The sequence below is a fragment of the Bubalus bubalis genome, chromosome 4 (assembly GCF_019923935.1).
Source record: "Bubalus bubalis isolate 160015118507 breed Murrah chromosome 4, NDDB_SH_1, whole genome shotgun sequence".
In the NCBI taxonomy this organism is placed as follows: Eukaryota; Metazoa; Chordata; class Mammalia; order Artiodactyla; family Bovidae; genus Bubalus; species Bubalus bubalis.
Window position 1 is genome coordinate 70,434,063 of NC_059160.1, and position 20,570 is coordinate 70,454,632.

The 20,570-nt window shown below is 38.5% G+C and overlaps 1 long non-coding RNA gene across 2 annotated transcripts in view; it reads left to right on the plus strand.

Moving 5' to 3' along the window:
• The window catches only part of LOC123333265, a 180,167-nt gene extending 160,916 nt beyond the window's left edge, over nt 1-19,251 (plus strand). For both annotated transcript variants that reach the window (XR_006550522.2, XR_006550520.2), the window contains exon 4: nt 19,132-19,251. This is a non-coding gene — a long non-coding RNA (uncharacterized LOC123333265). The remainder of the gene's footprint in view (nt 1-19,131) is intronic.
• Nucleotides 19,252-20,570: the final 1,319 nt, after the last annotated feature.

Genomic DNA, 20,570 nt, shown 5'->3' on the forward strand with positions numbered 1-20,570 from the left:
GTTCTAGCCAGTTAAAATGGGGCGATTTTGTGAATGGAAAATTGGCTGGGTGGAAAATTCCCCTAATCTTGTTGTGATTACCTAAACTAAATTTGTGTCCTTCTAAATAAACACTACAATGGCCCCAAAGAACAATATTTTTGTCTTGTCTTGGAAACAGATATACACGTCATGGCTGTGCACGTTAGAAGTGCTGCTGCTGCTGCTGTGTCGACTCTGTGCGACCCCATAGATGGCAGCCCATCAGGCTCCCCTCCCTGGGATTCTCCAGGCAAGAACCCTGGCGTGGGTTGCCATTTCCTTCTCCAATGCACGAAAGTGAAAAGTGAAAGTGAAGTCGCTCAGTCATATCCGACTCCTAGCGACCCCATGGACTGCAGCCTACCAGGCTCCTCCATCCATGGGATTTTCCAGGCAAGAGTACTGGAGTGGGGTGTCATTGCCTTCTCCGGTGGTTAAGACTACATTATTCCAATTCACAGGGTGTGGGTTCAGTCCCTGGTCAGGAAAATAAGATCCCATATGCTATTGGGTATGGCCAAAAAAATAACAAATAAATAAAGAACATTCTGATTTCCATGTTAAGAAAAAGGGAAGAGAATACCACCCCTTCTAAACCAGCCAGTATTACCTAAAGTCAGATTTCTAATCACATTTTCAGATTGTCTAAATCAAGTGGTCCTCAGAGGTCACTAAACCCACCATAGAAATGAACAGGTAGTGGTTATCTTCTTTACTTCTCTCTGGAGTCAGTGGAGAATGGATGAGAAGGAGTGTTCACATGTACCTTCTTCAAGTGAGTCTCTAATAAGTAATCCCCACTACTTACCAACTTCCTTTTGCAGGGTTCATCTTTGGGTACTAGCAACTCTCCTGCAGTATAACAGCCCTGGATAGTCCTAAAACTGAGCAAGCAGAACTCACAGCTCCTAATCAGAAATCAATTTCATTGTTCCCAATGCCTTTCAGTGGGATCGTGCCGTGCTTAGTTTCTCAGTTGTGGCCACATGGACTGTAGCCCACCAGACTCCTCTGTCCATGGGGATTCTCCAAGCAAGAATACCGGAGTGGGTTGCCATGCCCTCCTCCAGAGAATCTTCCCAACCCAGGGATCAAACCCAGATCTCCCACACCGCAGGCAGATTCTTCGCCATCTGAGCCACCAGGGAAGATCAAGAATACTGGAGTAGGGATAGAGTAGCCTGTCACTTCTTCAGGGGAAATTCCCGACCCAAGAATTGAACCAGGCTCTCCTGCATTGCAGGCAGATTCTTTACCAGCTGAGCTATCAGGACTAGGTATTAATATTTCCCTGACCTTGGAAAACTTTAGGGCAAGTTCCATGACTTTGGTGGTCACTTTTAGGTAACGAAAAGTTTCCAGTTATTTTGAGGCAATAACATCATCTCAGTTTAGTAACTGATCCATCCAATCCAGTGAAACAGCCAAAACATGTCAAACCTTCAAGGCTAAGTTTCATCTCCTTAGGTATGGACCTTCTCGGAAAGGGAAAGGGGAAATGATCAGTTTCCTCCCCTCTTTAGACAAACTGATAATCATGTTTCTGAGCTTTGGAGGCATGTGGTTTGAAGGAATACAGAGACAGGAAAGCTCTTTCTTGGCTACCATTTATTTTCTCATTGAACATCTCCTGTGGACCCTTCTGGAGGTAAATCACAGGTAATCTCTCACCAGCATTCTTTTCTAAGAATGAATGTAGTTTTTCTGCATGGTCACTTACAGCTTTTCCCTCACCTCTAGAATCTGGCCTGTATCTCCACTCACCCTTTTCTCAGTTGCCACATCCCTCAGGCAGCGCAGGATAAACTATATTTATCCTTGTACAAGATAAATGCAATTCCACACACATAACACTTCTACCTTTTGGGATGACAATTCAAGACCAACGTAGGACAAAATAATTCTCCTAATGTATCCTCCTCTAATCTCTAATCTTCTAACCCATTTATAATCTTATTTGGAAGAGCAGTTTAAGTCTCATGGAATGAGATTTTGTCTATCTCTTGCAAGTCCTGTATGGCGACCTCACATTTCTTATTGAAATGTAGCATCTATCATCATGGAAATTTAGCCAGAACTGAAGCTAAAATAATTACATTTAAATAACTTATTATCTTGCCTAATTAAACAGATTTCTCAGTTAAATTTTGGTTCCTGCTGATTATGCTGTAATGTTACTTTGGTATGTTTTGAAAGGGTTTCACCTTCCGATTAGACTGTTCTGTATTTTAAATTCTAACTCTTTTGTTCATAAAATTGCAAATGACCATCAGAGCAACTAATTTAATCTCTGTTAGATCAGTGATTGTAATTGTTTTTATAGGTACCATTCTTCTTAGTAGCTAGCAATCAACAGGGCTTTTGATATTATGACAAATTATCTGGTATCTCATTTGTCTAGAAACAATATAGAAAGTGGGGTAGACTATAAAATATAGCAAGGCATTTTTAGTCTACAGATTTTCAAATTATTTTTGTTTTCAAAAGGGAAAGGATTGCAGCTCAGAAAACTCTTAAGTGTCTGAGTAGTAGAATTATGGACCCGCTATGGTTGGATATTATGTTTGAGCTCCTGGACTCTTGGGGGTGTGAGGATGTTAGCAGGCCAAAGAAAGCATGCTCCCAAGGATGGACTGCCTTCAGGGATGGTACTTATCTACAGAGGCCTATCACTTTTTGTAACACTTTATCCTCATATCGTTCTCATGACCGCTACCAAGTGACTGGGGATATGGAAAACTTAACATCCTTTGCCTCTTAAATTCTTTGAAATATAGGCTGCCTCGAAATGTTCAGTGTTCCTCCCTAATTACAAGTTCTTTGGAAAATGAGCAAACAGGGAATTAAACCGAGACTTTTTTAAGACATGAAACTGGAGCCTATTATACAGAATGAAGTAAGTCAGAAAGAAAAACACCAATACAGTGTACTAAAGCATATGTATGGAATTTAGAAAGATGGTAACGATGACCGTATATGCAAGACAGCAAAAGAGACACAGATATAAAGAACAGACTGTCAGACTCTGTGGGAGAAGGCGAGGGTGGGATGATTTGAGAGAATAGCATTGAATCGTGTATATTATCATATGTGAAACAGACCACCAGTCCAGGTTCGATGCATAAGACAGGGTGCTCAGGGCCTGTGCACTGGGATGACCCTGCGGGATGGGATGGAGAGGGAGGTGGGAAGGGGCTTCAGGATGGGGAACACATGTACACCCATGGCTGATTTATGTCAATGTATGGCAAGACCAATACAATAGTGTAAAGTAATTAGCCTCCAATTAAAATAAATTAATTAAAAAAATAAGAACATGTTTAAGATAAAAGTCATTTATCTTAAACTTTCTTCTAATGCTCATTAAGATAATTTTGATTACTTTTAGACTTTAGCCCACAGGAAAATGTTTTGTTTTGTTTTCCAGGGTGGTTAGCTGTGAATTAGTGGTTCTAAATTTTGCTACACATTATTATCACCTGGGGAACTATAAAAAATCCCAAATCTCAGAGTATATTCCAGACCAATTAAAGCACAACTCCTGGGAGTGAGGCCCAGGCATCAGCATTTTTTTTAACTCCTCAGGTGGGTCCAGTACAGAGCCAAGTTTGAGAACCACTACTGCGCGTGAATGACTGTTGGCCTTGTGCAAATACAGGGAGGACGCAGGGAAGTTCTTCCTTAGCTCTTACAGATAGCACTCAACACCACAAGTGGATGCTGTTTTCAAAAATCCAAAAAAGGAAAACCAAAATCTATAAAATAGAGGGTGTATGACTTACATTAAAATGTCTTTTTTTAAAGAAAGTGTTCATCAAAGACTACTCCTTTAGAGAGTAAATTCTCTTCATAAATGAAAATATTCACCACATGTACAAAAGTAACTTGTAATAATCTAAGAAAACATGTGTGTTCTACTATAACCTCAACCAAATATGTCTCACATCTGAATTTATCTCCCCAAAATTGAGTTGCTCTCCTGACATCAGTAATTCTGTCAATAATGAAATATTCACTGTTCCCTGGTCTTGACCTCTGAAAGACATTTGTCTTTATTTTATTTTATTTATCATTCTATGTAATAAAAGCCTGTTTGCATCTTTTCAAAGTGATCCTACTTTCTGTTTTTATATTACCTTCCTTATAAGGCCCACTTTTATCCCAGGATTATCACTAAAGCCTCCTAAAGTATCTTCCTGCTTTTAGTTTTCATTAAAAATTCTCCCATGTCCTGCACTTCTCAAAAGTCTTCAGTAGTTTCCAATTGCATTTAGAATAAAGTTTATGCTCTTTATTTTTTTGTTTTTTTTTTTTGTTTGTTTTGTTTTTCTTTTTTTAATATAAATTTATTTATTTTAATTGGAGACTAATTACTTTACAATATTGTATTGGTTTCGTCATACATTGACATGGATCCACCATGCGTATACATGTGTTCCCCATCCTGAACCCCCCTACCACCTCCCTCCCCATCCCATCCCTCTGGGGCATCCCAGTGCACCAGCCCCGAGCATCCTGTATCCTGCATTCAACCTGGACTGGAGATTCATTTCACATATGATAATATACATGTTTCAATGCCATTCTCCCAAATCATCCCACCCTCATCCTCTCCCATAGAGTCCAAAAGACTGTTTAGCCTGGCCTAGCCCAGCCTGGCCTACTAATCCTCCACAATTTGACTTTACATTCATATCTTTCATGTCTCCCTTGCAGAAAATGCTAGATATATTCCATCATTCTATGAGTTTTTGTAATTCTTTCTCTGAAGAATATCCTCCTTACAGTTTTCTTCCCATTCTTATTTTACTCTCATTTAAGTCTCAAATCATATCCACTATCCACCAAAAAGTCTTCCAGGCCAGGCCACCTGTACCTGTGGAAATCTCTTAATCTCCCTCTCTCTCTCTCTGTCTCTCATTAATTACTTACCGTTATATGAGCTTTTCAGGGCTGCCTTTCCATTATCGAGTTTTCCATGTATGTTAAGTCCCATCTCCTCATCCATGGTGTAAGCTTCTTGAGGGTAGACACCTTCAATGTTTTCTCCATATAACTTAACACTGTGCTATCCACAAAACAGATGTTCAGTAAGTATTTTATTGAATACAACATTTCATAAGGAAGAAGTACCACTAATCTCTATCATGTTTTCTGAGTAGAGAATTTCTGTTGTTTAATCTTGTCAGGTAGGGATCTAAGTAAATTCTTTTCATGATAGACTTGGGATGAGAAAAGAGAGATAATGTCTCTCCAGCTTTTATCCACCCTTAAATGTTTCAGTGCCTAACACTGAAATAAATTATAGGACTAGAGATTAGAAGTAAAGAAAATGATAAATTCCTAATGATTTATTTTTAATTAAATTAATGGAAAGGAATATCATGTCCCTAGGTAGAAGAATTAAACATTTCCAAGCTTTATTCCAAAATAAAGAGTAGATTTAATGAAATTCTATCTATGCAAATGAGAGCTTGTAAAAATTATCCCAAAATTCACTTGAAAGATGAATACAAGGATAGTAGAGAAAACAAAGATAGCAAATTTCATTTTTAAAAACTAAAAATAATTAAGTAGTAATACTAGTAAATATTTTTAAAAAGTAAGGTTGCAGTAATTACAATAATAGTTTTGGCCCAAAAACAGACATATAGAATAATGCAACAGAACAGATAACCCAATTGTATAAGAACTTAACAAATGATGAAGGAAATATTACAAATCAATAAGGTTGAGGCTTATCCAATAAATGGTATATAGATAATTGACCAAGAATTTTAAAAACAATTTATTTAATCCTTCATTTTATTCACAGAAATCAATTTCCAAAATACTTAAAGTTAAATATAACAAACCTCTGAGGGAAAAAAGAACTTTCTAAGCAAAACAAATGTCCAAAAATCAAAATAAAGAAATATTTTTGCTATAATCAAATAAAAGTGAAAGAAAGTGAAAGTGAAGTCGCTCAGTCATGTCTGACTCTTTGCAACTCCATGGACTGTAGCCCACCAGGCTCCTCAGTCCATGGAATTCTCCAGGCAAGAGTACTAGACTGGGATGCCATTTCCTTCTCCAGGGTATCTTCCTGACCCAGGGATCGAAACCTGGGTCTCCTGTATTGCAGGCAGACACTTCACCATCTGAGCCACAGGGAAGCCCCATAATCAAATAAAAACCTGAATTATAAAATAATTGTAAGATAAGAATACATGCAATTAACGTAACTAACGAGAATTAGGGTTCTATACAAATTACAAAAACCAAACCCACAGAAGATTCCCTACAGATAAAAGGCAATTCATAGAAAAGTAAATTTTAAGAACGAGTGAAAATATTCAATCTCATCAGTTAAAGAGGTTTTGATCAAATTATAGTAGCCAATGTTTACAAGGATAAGGTGCAATAGGTGTGCTCATATTTTGCCATGGGGAGCTTAAGTTTGCAAAACTCATTTAGAAGCAATTTGATATTTTACTTAATATTTTACCCAGGATTTGCATTTTGGGGAGCATATTCTAAAAACAATTCTAAATGTTAGGAGGGGAAATTGCATACAAGTCATTCTTCCCAGCATTATCTGCAATAGAAAAAAAAAGAAGAAACAATTAAAATTTCCATAGAACAATATTAATAATGATATTTTTATCATCCAGTGTTACACTGCTGCTGCTGTTGCTGCTGCTAAGTCGCGTCAGTCGTGTCCGACTCTGTGCAACCCCATAGACGGCAGCCTAACAGGTTCCCCCGTCCCTGGGATTCTCCAAGCAAGAACACTGGAGTAGGTTGCCATTTCCTTCTCCAATGCATGAAAGTGAAGTCACTCAGTCGTGTCCGACTCTTAGTGACCCCATGGACTGCAGCCTACCAGGCTCCTCCGTCCATGGGATTTTCCAGGCAGTCAGTAAAAATAGTATTCAAAAAGATTATGCCATACAATGGAATAATATTAAGCCATCAATATGAAGTATTGATTCATAACTCAATATGGATGAACCTTAAAAATGCTATCCTAAGCAAAAGAAGCCAGACACAAAATGATTCCACTTACATAAAATATCCAGATTAGGCAAATTCATTGAGAGAGAAAATAGATCAGTGGTTTCCAGGGACTGAAAAAAGAAATGGGGAATTATTGTTAATAAGCAGATGAGATTTATATGAAGGGATGAAACTTCTGGAATTAGTGATAATAACACTGTACTGCCTTGCGAATATAAAATCATTGAGTTGAACCCTTTAAAAGAGAAATTTTATAGTATGTGAATTATAGCTCAGTAAGTTATTTTTAAAGACTATATTAGTATGGAAAGTGTTCACGACATAAGGGTGAGAAACACATAACAAACAAACAAACAAAAAATTATATAGGCAAAATACAACAATTCCTTAACTGTAAAATAAAAATTTTTGAACAACTGAATATAGGAGGAAACAGCTATAGGGAAGAAGAGAATGGACTGGTAAAGTAAACAGAATGAGGTGAAATAACTTTGTTATTTGTAATGCAAAGCTGTGTTTTGGTAGGCATTCTTGGAGACATCTTGTAAGAGGTCTGACAGCATCTTCCTAAACAAATGATAATCTGTGCTTAGCCATTACTTCCCTGGTCATCATATACAAGTACTCAGATGACAAGCTGACTGAAAACATTTTAATTAATAGTGTAGCTGTTTTAATTTAGGCACCTATTCTATATCTGAACTGTAAGAGTGTGATTGCCTTTCATTGCCGTATTTTTAAAAAATTTGTTACTGTGCTTGAGTAGCCAAGGTCTCAGATGTCTGGATAGTCTGAATATGTGTCAGAAATTATATTTACTGACAAGTCCCTCAGGAAAAGAATACCTCCCTGGTAGGCAATGGCGCCCTACTCCAATACTCTTGCCTGGAAAATCCCGCGGATGGAGGAGCCTGGTGGGCTGCAGTCCATGGGGTCGCTGAGGGTCAGACGCGACTGAGCGACTTCACTTTCACTTTTCATTTTCATGCATTGGAGAAGGAAATGGCAACCCACTCCAGTGCTCTTGCCTGGAGAATCCCAGGGAGCCTGGTGGGCTTCCGTCTATGGGGTCACACAGAGTCGGACACGACTGAAGTGACTTAGCAGCCGCAGCAGCAGCAGCTGCCACACAAGTGAGCCTAAGATAGCAGAGCTCACGTCACATCATACCTGAACTAACACTCATTGCTTCTCAATCATTCACAGAAGTCACACTCCCAAGCCAACTAGGAAATCTTACTTTCCTGTAGAGACTCACAGTTTCCAAAGAGACTCAACCCTCATCTTCTACATCAAATTAGCTAAATTCTCCCTCTAGTTCAGTTCACTTCAGCAGCTCAGTTGTGTCAGACTCTTCGTGACCCCATGAACTGCGGCACGCCAGGCTTCCCTGTCCATCACCAACTCCTGGAGCTTGCTCAAACTCATGTCCATCAATTTGGTGATGCCATCCAACCATCTCATCCTCTGTCATCCCCTTCTCCTCCTGCCTCAATCTTTCCCAGCATTAGGGTCTTTTCAAATAAGTCAGTTCTTCCCATCAGGTGGCCAAAGTATTGGAGCTTCAGCTTCAGCATCAGTACTTCCAATGAATATTCAGGACTGATTTCCTTTAGGATGGACTGGTTGGATCTCCTTGCAGTCCAAGGGACTCTCAAGAGTCTTCTCCAACACCACACTTCAAAAGCATCAATTCTTCAGCGCTCAGTTTTCTTTATGGTCCAACTCTCACATTCATACATGACTACTGGATAAACCATACCTTTGACTAGACAGACCTTTATTGGCAAAGTAATGTCTCTACTTTTTAATATACTATCTAGGTTGGTCATACCTCTCCTTCCAAGGAGTAAGCATCTTTTAATTTCATGGCTGCAATCACCATCTGCAGTGATTTTGGAGCCCAGAAAAATAAAGTCTGTCACTGTTTCCATTGTTTCCCCATCTATTTGCCTTGAGGTAATGGGACTGCATACCTTGATCTTTGTTTTTTGAATGTTGAGTTTTAAGCCAGGTGTTTCACTCTCCTCTTTCACACTCATCAAGAGGCTCTTTAGTTCCTCTTCACTTTCTGCCATAAGGGCAGCATCATCTGCATATCTGAGGTTGATATTTCTCCTGGCAATCTTGATTCCAGCTTGTGCTTCATCCAGCCTGGCATTTTGCATGATATACTCTGCATATAAGTTAAATAAACAAGGTGACAATATACAGCCTTGACGTACTCCTTTCCCAATTTTGAGCCAATTCGTTGTTCTATGTCCAATTCTAACTGTTGCCTCTTGACCTGCATACAGATTTCCTAGGAGGCAGGTCAGGTGGTCTGGTATTCCCATCTCTTTCAGAATTTTCCGCAGTTTGTTGTGATCCACACAGTCAAAGGCTTTAGCATAGTCAATGAAGCAGAAGTAGATATTTTCCGGAATTCTCTTGCTTTTTCTATGATGCAACAGATGTTGGCAATTTGATCTCTGGTTCCTCTGCCTTTTCTAAATCCAGCTTGAACATCTGGAAGTTCTCAGTTTGTGTACTGTTGAAACCAAGCTTGGGGAATTTTGAGCATTACTTTGCTAGCATGTGAAATCTCACTTTCTTTTAGAGACTCACAGTTTCCAAAGAGATCCAGCCCTCTTCTTCCACATTAGCATTAGCTAAATTCTCCCTCTATGAAAAGAAACAAAGCCCACTTCTCTCCTTTTTAACTAGTACCTCATCTTCCTTCCCCTCTGGTTCTCAGAAAGAGTAGCTGAAGCCATAAAGCCTACTTGTTTTATCCGTGCCTTGTGAGCTGGTGATCCTGTGTAAAGACATACTCATTAAAGCAGAGAGAAAGAACCCTCTGTTGATTTCTGCCTCTATCACTAGAAAATTAGTTTCTTATCAGAGTAACATGCCTAAACTTGCCTAATTCCTAGAGGTATTGATAAAATCTAAAACTAAAAGCCAAATATTTGAGGCTTATGCTTTTATTTTAGTCAAAAAGCATCTGCATTTTAAAAATTATTTCCCTTAAGAGAGTTCTTAGAACTGTTCCAGATGTGTTATCATTTGTAGCTGCCAGTAAAATATGTGAGTGGATATTTCTAGGAATCACAGAGTAAAAATGTTCCTACAGTGACGTGAAGAATTTGACAAGTAGTGTACAGCATGTGACACATTATTTTTATTTTCAGAGTTTGTTGAGAAATTGTTAAACACCCAATTAGGCATCGCTTATCCCCAAACACTTCCTGGCAATATGTTTATAGACTTAACTCACTTGAGTGGTTTTAAGGATCCAAAATATATTCTAAGGAATGAGAGTTTGACTTCTAAATACAAGTAGAAACTTCTCTAGGAATATTTTTTTTCTATGTACTATTCTTCGTGTGTTTCACTCACTACTTGATAGTAAGTAAATTGTTTATTGTTTAAACCATTAGGATAATACTCTTCATCAGAGGCCTACTCTACCTGGATTGAAATCCCAAGTTCCTTCATGTCTGCTGTGTGCCTGAGTAATGCACTTAACCTCAAGTTCCCAAGTTTCCTGATCCATTAAATGGGAAGTTTTTTTTTTCCTTTGGGGAATACACACAGTGTATGCATACATGCATGTTTAATTTCTTCGGAGGGAATAGTTTTTTTTTTTTTTTTCTCTGTTGGAGGTTTATTCACTTCTCTAAACCACTTAATACAACTATGACAAAGAAAAGCACTAATCTAAAATGTTTGTTATAGGTTGGGGTGAGGGAGAGCCTAGAGGGAAAAAAATGTATATATGGGCTTCCCAGGTGGCTCAGTGGTAAAGAATCCGCCTGCCAATGCAGGAGACACAGGAGGCACGGATTCAATCTCTGGGTCGGGAAGATCCCCTGGAGGAAGTAATTGCAACCCACTTCAGGATTCTTGCTTGGAAAATTGCATGAATGGGGTGCCTGGCAGGCTATGGTCCATAGGGTTGCAAAGAGTTGGACTTAACTGAGCAACTGCACACACACACACACACACACACACACACACACACTACTAAATAAGAACCATCTGTTAAGGCAGAAGGCCCAGAGTACAAAGCAAATGGGTGGGGAGGTCTCATAGATGCGGAGCATATAAATTCCACCCAGGGTGGAGAGCCATACAAATGGGACCCAGAGTACATCGCTCTACTTGCCAGACACATATAAATGAGAATCTTTAAAAACTTGAGCAAATCATTCTCAAGGTAGAGCAGGTTCACAAACACAATCTCAAGCCCCAGGGCTTGTCTGTTTCCTCTTTCGCATCACAAAATCATCTAAGAATCAGTAAGGAGTTCCATAAGCTTCCTCTTCCTTATCTCTCTTCTCCGCTTTAAGTTTCCTCTAAGTGTATAAAAAAATACAATGAACCACCTTTTATGGAAGCCCTTTGTCCTGAGCACTCTTGTTCATTGTACTGCCTTTCAAGATGAAAACAAAAGGAACCTTAGCTAAAGTTGTTTTAAAATTAAAAATCAATTTAGTTGCCATGAGTATTGAAAGCAATGATTTATCTAAAGTGCTTAACAGGGTGTGGTTAAACAGGCAAGGATGCTAGCTGTATTATTTTTTAACCATGTTCGGGACATTAACTGGCATCCTCATCCCCTGAAGAAATTAAGTCTCTATCAAGCAGAAGTCACTTGCTCTCTTTCATTAGAAATATAAGACAAATGTTTTTCTTTTCCCATTTTAAACCCTAGGCATATTAACTCTTACATAGCTGGGTTATGGAAGTCTAGAGTCTCAGATGCAAGGATTCTTTCTAGTAAAGATTTAAATGGTCAACTATCTGTATTGAAAGGTTTGTTAATATATAATTACATATTGTGCTGGATGTATGCACACCCACTCAGTCATGTCCAACTCTTTCACGGCCCCACGGACTGTAACCCACTAGGCTCCTCTGTCCATGGAATTTTCCAGGCAAGAATACTGGCGTGGAGTGCCGTTTTCTCCCCCAGGGGATCTTCCCAATCCAGGGATCAAACCCAGGTCTCTCTCATCTCCTGCATTAGCAGGCAGATTCTTGACCACTAGCGTCACCTGGGAAGCCCCAATTATCTATTATAAAGCATATAATTCTTTTGCCTAGACACCTTGGATGGAATCTGTCATTCTATTATGAATTACAAATGTGTAAATCTGTGTACCAGCTTTATGGTTTCTTTAAGACAATTTAAAAATACAAAGGAAAGGTCTTTTTCTTTCTGAAACAAAAATATAAAACACTTAAGTTACTCCTATAACATTTATGATTTAAATCTACAATAGAATTATTTTTTCACTTTTTCCATGTAAATAAATCACTACATGGGCTTCCCAGGTGGTGCTAGTGGTAAAGAACCCACCTGCCAGTGCTGGAGACATAAGAGATGCGAGTTCAATCTCTAGGTCAGGAAGATCTCCTAGAGGAGGGCATGGCAACCCACTCCAGTATTCTTGCTTAGAGAATCCCATGAACAGAGGAGCCTGGCGGGCTACAGTCCATAGGGTCACAAGGAGTCGGACACAACTGAAGCGACTTAGCACGCATTCATACTATTGAGTACTATTTTTTTCTCAGTCATTTCCTTTTTAAAAATATGTATCTATTTATATGGCTATGTTGGGTCTTGGATGTGGTACACAAGATTTTTTTGTGTCCTGTGGGATCTTTAGATGTGGTGCCTGGACTTAATTGCCCCACAGCTTGTGGGATCTTAGTTCCCCAACCAGGGATTGAACCCACTTCTCCTACATTGCAAGGTGGATTCTTAACCACTGGACCACCAGGGAAGTTTCTCTCTTAGTTATTTTCTATTCAGCTATGAAATGTATTTTATAAGTGGAGCAAGATGGTGTAATGTGTTATAAACACACCATATTTATTTTTCAGTTAATAATTAGATTATAATATAAAAGTCCCTGATAGTAAAACACAGAATAATTTAGTGAGAAAAGTCTGAGATTTCGAGCCTGGATTTCAATCTGAAGTGAATTGTTTAATTTCGAGGGGCCTAAAGCAATTTTCTTAATCTTGTTTTGCCTCTGATTTCTCATTTGTAAAATGAAACTAATAGCACCTACAGTTTAGGGATTACAAGTAACAAATATAAAAGACCTTATTCAGTGTCTGTAATACAGCATTTAGCAAATTGTAGGTATTTTGATTATCGGTAGAGAAAGACATTATGAGGAGTGACGGAATTAAGATGTAAAATGATCTCCATTATCTGAAATAACAGTACAGGTTCAATCAAATTAAATGTAATGGTGCTTTTAGTATTCTCCAAATGCATTTGTGTGGTTTAAGATCTGGGGAAATGAAAGCTAAAGGTTTAGGACTTCACATCCTTTAATATTTTAAATTAAACTCTATTAAATCTAGGTCATCCAGCATCCACATCCTGTTTTCCTGGATCCATGCAGAATTGAAACCAACTAGCAAGACTTTTTAAAATAATTCAACTAATCAATTGTGGTGGACTGTTGATATGTTTTTGAGGGCTGAAGAATGATTTTGCAGTACTTATTTTTCCTTTCTAACAATGCCCAAATTTCTTTTTAAGGAATTCACACTCCCCCATTGTATATGGCCTTGGGGGACTGTAACTAGGTGCCCTAACTTCCCCTGGACAAGAGACAGACTCACGTACCAAGATGGACCATTCAGAGACTTTCTCCCTGAAATATGATCCCTGAGTGGGGTGACATAGAAACTGAAAATGGTTCACATTTGATTTTTCCCCAAGTTGCAGAATCCCAACTACACCTTTCCTGTAATAAGCCAGTATTGTGCTTCCAGCTGCAGAGCAGCCTTGGGTGAACCTGTTTCCAGCTCAGCTTCTCAACTGCCTATAAGTTATGTGAGCCTTTCAGTAGATTCCTCCTTGTTCAGATTAGCCAGAATCATCCACTTCTGTTTACAACCAAAAAGCCCTCGCTGATACGTCAATCCAATTTTAATGAATGTTTTCTTAGAGCAGGTACTAAGTTAGGAGATTGTATAGGCTACAGAGATTCATAAAGCATGGTGACTATTCCAAATGCACTGGGGAAACCAAACATAGATCCTTAAAAAGAAATTACTATGTAAAACAATGGATAATAAGTATCGAATAAGTAGAAAAATAATACCCCATAGTAATTTAGAAGAGGAATATACTTCAGAATACATATTTCTGAATATATTTTCTTGTGGTAAAAATGCGGAATTTGGAGCCAACAATGGGCTTCTAAGTCCCACCTCTGCCAGTTTTTATCTGAGTCTGACCTCTGCCAGTTTTTATCTGTGACAGGCACATTTCTCAGATTCTGATCCTTCTGCTGCAGCCAATAAGAAAGTAGATTTTAACACATTTTGTAGTTGCTAATGACTATTATGAGCCAAGCACAGTCAGCAGTTTCATAAGGCGAGCCAGTCTATAGAAAAACTAACATTCATTGCACACTTAATACACATTAAGCACTGTAGTAGATAAAAAATTTGAGTCTGATGCCAATCCTATGATGTATGTATAATTATTACTCTTTTGCAAATGAGAAAATTTAGACCTATTGACATCTGGTAATTTGCCAGAGGTCGTAATACTGGTAATTGACATATCATGAATTTGACCTACATCTAACTCCCAGTTCTTTGCCATTTCCAAAAGATGCTACTTCCCTGATAGTACTTTTAGAAAACATAGGATTGTAGGCAAGAGGAATATTGTGAACAAAGTCATGTATTTGGGCCTCTCTGCTTTCATTTCCTACTGGAGAAGGCAATGGCACCCCACTCCAGTATTCTTGCCTGGAAAATCCCATGGACGGAGGAGCCTGGTAGGCTGCAGTCCATGTGGTTGCTAAGAGTCACACACAAATGAGCGACTTCACTTTGACTTTTCACTTTCATGCATTGGAGAAGGAAATGGCAACCCACTCCAGTGTTCTTGCCTGGAGAATCCCAGGAACAGGGGAGCCTGGTGCGCTGCCGTCTATGGGGTCACACAGAGTTGGACACGACTGAAGAGACTTAGCAGCAGCAGCAGCAGCTTTCATTTCCTATAAGTGCTAATAGCATCCTCCTGATAACCTCATCAAACTCTTTACTCTCAGACACAGGCAGAGATGTGCCAGGTTTGTAAGTCACATGAAGTGCAGGCTTTGTGACAAGTTCACCATTTCATCCGGGATCTAGATCTCCAGTGATAATACCAGTGAGGGCACAAAGTGGATGCATCTTCTCAGAGAATGCTGTATTTTGCCCTGGCATATAGATGAAAAGTGGGCTCAGCAATGTCATGATAGTCGCATGCTGCCAAGAATATGCTACTTTTGTTTTCCCCTTTCCTCCAATTGAAATATAGTACAAGTCTTATATCTAGCATGTTTGGGAAATACAAGGTTCCTATTGGCAAACGTTGGGTCATTGACTAAAGTAAATTGTTACTATCCACAGATCTTTCAGGTCAGGCACCACAGGAAATACCAAGTAAAAAGAACTAAGGGAGAGTCAAGGTGTATGGATCCTGATAGCTGTATTTCCATGGGAAATCTTATGCAGCCAAGATCTGGGATTTTTTCAGAAAATTTGATGGAATGAAATCCACATCTCAGCAAGGCTAGAACACCTCGAATGGCCAACAATATAGTGACTGAGATACTAATCCCATTAACTGTCTTATCCTGCTTATTACTCACAGGTTCCTAAAATCAATTGTTAAATGGCACAAACTGTTCAATTATTTGTGTCATAATGATCATACACAACTGAGTACATTAATCAGTCATTGATTAAATTTTATGAATAGGGTTGAGGAGTTTAATGGGCCAAATAAGTCAGAATCGTATTACGATATAACTTTACATAAATGTTCAGCTGTGTCTGACTCTTTGTGACTCTATGGACTGTACCCCCACCAGGCTACTGGTGGGCTACAGGAGAAAGTAGTCCAGGAGAATGTCCAGGGCATTCTCCAGGCAAGAATACTGGAATGGGTTGCCATGTGCTCCTCCAGGTGATCTTCCCAACCTGGGGATCAAACTCGCATCTGTCTGCATTTCCTGCATTGCAAGCAGATTCTTCACCCACTGAGCCATCTGGGAAGCCCACATAAATGTTATTCATTCATAAAAATACCCACTAGCTGTGCAAAGTAATATAGTAGGCATGGTCTTAAATTAGTAACCATCAGAGTTACACTGTGAGAAGAATTAGACCTCTGGAGAATGAGATCAGTTCAGTTCAGTCACTCAGTTGTGTCTGACTCTTTGTGACCCCAAAGACTGCAGCATATCAGGCTTCCCTGTCCATCACCAACTCCCAGAGCTTGCTCAAACTCATGTCCATAGAGTCAGTGATGCCATCTGCATCTCTGAGTCATTCTGTCCAAATGCTGTGTTGCTGCTATCAAAAAGCAATAGATTAATGATTAAGTGAAATATTCCTCCATCCATGTATTACTTTCTTATGAAAGGATGATAAAGCCTAATATTTTTATTGAGTTTATTTTAATCATATGGTCATTAATATCTGTTTTTAGAATTTACCCTCATGGACATGAAAGATTATGGATTTAGACTTTTTTGACTTGGCCTAGAAAATATAACTTACAGCCAAAGTATTGCAAAACAAATAAGCAATATAAATTCATGTCATGTGCTTGCTTGTTTCCTGATATAGACTTCTTTCTGAATTAAAGCCATCAAGTTATACACTGCTTTATCATGCTCCTCAGAGTCACCACATACTCTTTAAAGCACAACTGATCTATATAAAAACAGTCTATAGAAAATATTTTTCATTTACATTTAATATCCTAGCCTTCGTTTGCCTACATATGGTTTTATTAGCTTAATAGCCTGCATCTTTCCCTCCACATTTTTGACCACTGTATTTGTTACATATTACTACTTAACAAATTACCCCCAAAATGTTCAGCTTAAATCAATTAACATTTAGTAAGCCGCAGTTTCTATGAGTCAAGAATTTTGACTCACCTTAGCTGGGCCCTGGGACTCACAGTCTTAGCCAGGTTGTTAGCTGAACTGCTATCATTTAAAGACTCAACTGGGAAAGGATCTCCTTCCAAGCTCACTCGTGTTATTGATCAGAGGCCTCCCTCAACTCCACGTCCACCAAAAGTGTATCTCCATATGGCAGCTCATAACATCTGACTCCCATCAGAGCCAGCAAGTAAGGGAGCAAGACAGGGTAAGAAAGATGGAAGTCAGAGTCTTTTGCCATCTAATCGTGGAGGTGATGGCCCATCACTGTCTCTCTGTTCTGTTAGAAACAAGTCACTAGGTCCAGTCCACACTCAAAGAACTTGATTCCCAGGAAGCAGGATTCTTAAGGGTCAGGTCAGAAACTGCCTCCTACATTCGCCAACATAAATGGGTAAGATCCACAAAGTGCATCTTTGTACTTTGAATATCCCTAATTACAATCTTATCCCTAATTACAATCCGGAGAAGGCAATGGCAACCCACTCCAGTACTCTTGCCTGGAAAATCCCATGGATGGAGGAGCCTGGTAGGCTGCAGTCCATGGGGTCGCGAAGAGTTGGACACGACTGAGCGACTTCACTTTCACTTTTCACTTTCATGCATTGGAGAAGGAAATGGCAACCCACTCCATTGTTCTTGCCTGGAGAATCCCAGGGATGGGGGAGCCTGGTGGGCTGCCGTCTATGGGGTCGCACAGAGTCGGACACGACTGAAGCGATGCAGCAGCAGCAGCAGCAATTGCAATCAAAGTCAGTTATAAAATATTTAAATACAAAGAACAAAGGGGAACTTCCACCTAATCTGGATTCGCCAGTGTATCTACTTCTCTGATTGTTGTTGTTGTTCAGTCGCCCAGTCATGTCCAACTCTGCTACCCCATGGACTACAGCATGCCAGGCCTCCCTGTCCCTCACCATCTCCTGAAGTTTGCCCAAGCTCATGTCCATTGTATAGGTGATGCCTCCAGAAATCTCATTCTCTGATGCCGTCTTCTTCTTCTCTGATTATTTCTTATTAACTACTGCAACACCATCTTAATGGATTTTGATCAAATCCATTATGTCACTAAGAAATATCAGGATTATAGCTTAAGCATCTTCTTAAACTAAAATGCTATTGAAAGGATTTTATAGATATAAAAGTAGCACCATCTGTTTAAATATGGCTCACAAAGCCTTAGATTTTTCCATTATTGTTTGTACCTTTTCTATTCTTCCATCTAGTCTATTTTAATTTTTCAATTTTAATGACAGTGAAAGTGGTTTAATGGAATGGTATAGGAGAAGCAAAATATTTTGAGTAGTAAAATGTTTATTCGTATTTAATTAAGAGTACTTTCTTGCTCCACAGGGATGAACTGAAGATTATATGGCAAAAAGAGAATCAGAAACTATTATAGGACTCAGACTTTTTAATTCTCCCAAGTATTTCTGAAATTGACTACAGATGTCACATATATCTTCTGGAACAGTTTCACCGTGTCATCCATGAACCATACCACTCCAAAGGGAAAACAAATGTGTATATGATTTGAGAGACACATAATAATATTCATTATACATGTATACACACATCCCTTCATACTTGGCCCATTTATTTATGTATGCAATTCATGAAGCTCTAAAGCTTCACTTCCCACTCCATTAAATGAAGAAACACTGTCCCTTGTATATGTAAAGTGGTGTATTAGTCAGGGTACACTAAAGTATGACAAGCAAACCAAAATCTAATGGCCTAACACAAAAACAGTTTATTTATTCATCACCCTGGTTGATTTCTGTCCTCTCACATCAGGACAATGTGTCCTGACACCAGAATATTGTCACTGTCAGTTGCTTTCTTGCACAGTGCTTTTGAAACAAAGAAACCAATAGCTAGGACTTCATCTAACTTCCAGAACAGGTTGACTGTTTTGTGCCAGTCTGCTAATAAATACTTGTTAGTATTGCAGTATAGGATCTGGTTGTAACATATTACCCAGTAGAAGGGTTGGGGTGGCAAGCAGAACTATAAACCTCCTCTGCCTTCAAATATCAGATATTATCTATCTATACCAAAAAACAAAATTGAGAATTCTAAATGCCCAAAAAGCGTGTGTCAGTTTTCCAGGCAATAACATACTCTTCATATTGATTTTCAGACAGAGCATCTTTTCAGCCGTCTTAATTGACATGAAAGTTCAGTGAAAAGGAATGTGCCCTCTACTTACCTGTCATCATTGAATTGTTCTGGATGAGAAAGGAATAACTGGGAGACTTCGGGAAAGGTATGTACTCTATTGATTATGTAACTAAGTATACCGGTTCCCTAATGACAACTTTTAATGTGCATTGGACATTCAGACAGTTGAGACATTTTAATAACAATATTTCACTTCATATGACACAGAGATTTTACATTTGTTTATATTCTTCTGGGAAAGATATTATTGGAAAAACAGCAAGTGCAACTCTGAAAGCTTTTTCTTTTAACTGTGAGTGAAATATTCATCTTTGTTGTTACAAAATCCAAGGAAGTGGCAGATCCAGGTACATTTTCTGGAAGCCTGCTTCAATTTCTCTTTCTAAAACTCAATATTTCTTTCATGAACAGAGATCAAAGTGGTAATGTTCCTTTCACTCATGGTTTACTCATGGATTCAAAAGAAAACCAAATTTATAGGCGAACTTTGCATTTCTGAGAGTAAATTAACATTCCATTACTTCAACTACATTCTAAAAGAATAAAAATCAGAAATTCAAGACAGGTAAAAATCAGATTAATAGTTGTCTTAAAAGAATCACTACAAAAAATCTAACTTTGTAGCTTTGCTTTCAGCAGATCTTATCCTAACGTGTTATTTATTGGAACATTCTTTGTAATTCATAAAGTAATTTTTCTATACGTTTTTACTTCTGCTGATAAAGGACTAATAACAAAGTCTCTGTCAGGCCCCCTGGAGTTGTGATAACCTCAAATCCTCTTAAAAATCTAAACACAGTCATAAGCAAGTTGTCACTTTCTAATAGATATTCATACTTATGAAAGCTTCTGACAAGCATTTTCACCTTTTGTACCTAAAACTTTATCTGATCCACATGATTTAAGCAGATAAAGCAGATGAATGAAATGACTTTATTTTCTCTAAAGGCAGTCTCAATAGTCCAAAATTACTTTTTTCCCCTTGCAATTTCATTCCCTTTTCTTTCATATTCCCATAGAAAACTTAATTTAAAAATTACATCTTCCAGTCCAGTTTTCCCTTGTGTTTCTGAAAAGTGTGATGTACACCCCATGGGCAGCAGAGATGAAAATTCTTACTATGGCTTCCCCCTTCCCTCACATACATCTTCAGGAGGATTGGGATTGGGTTTAAATTTCAAAACTTTGAATTAAGGTTCATAGTAGTTTCCTATAAAATAGGTAGTTGGAATACTACTCAGCCATAAAAAAGCACAAAATAATGCATTTGCAGCAACATAGATGCAACTAGATATTTTCATACTAAGTGAAATAAGTCAGAAAGAGAGACAAATACCATGTGATATCACTTATATATTGAATCTAAAACATGACAGAAATGAACCTAATTACAAAACA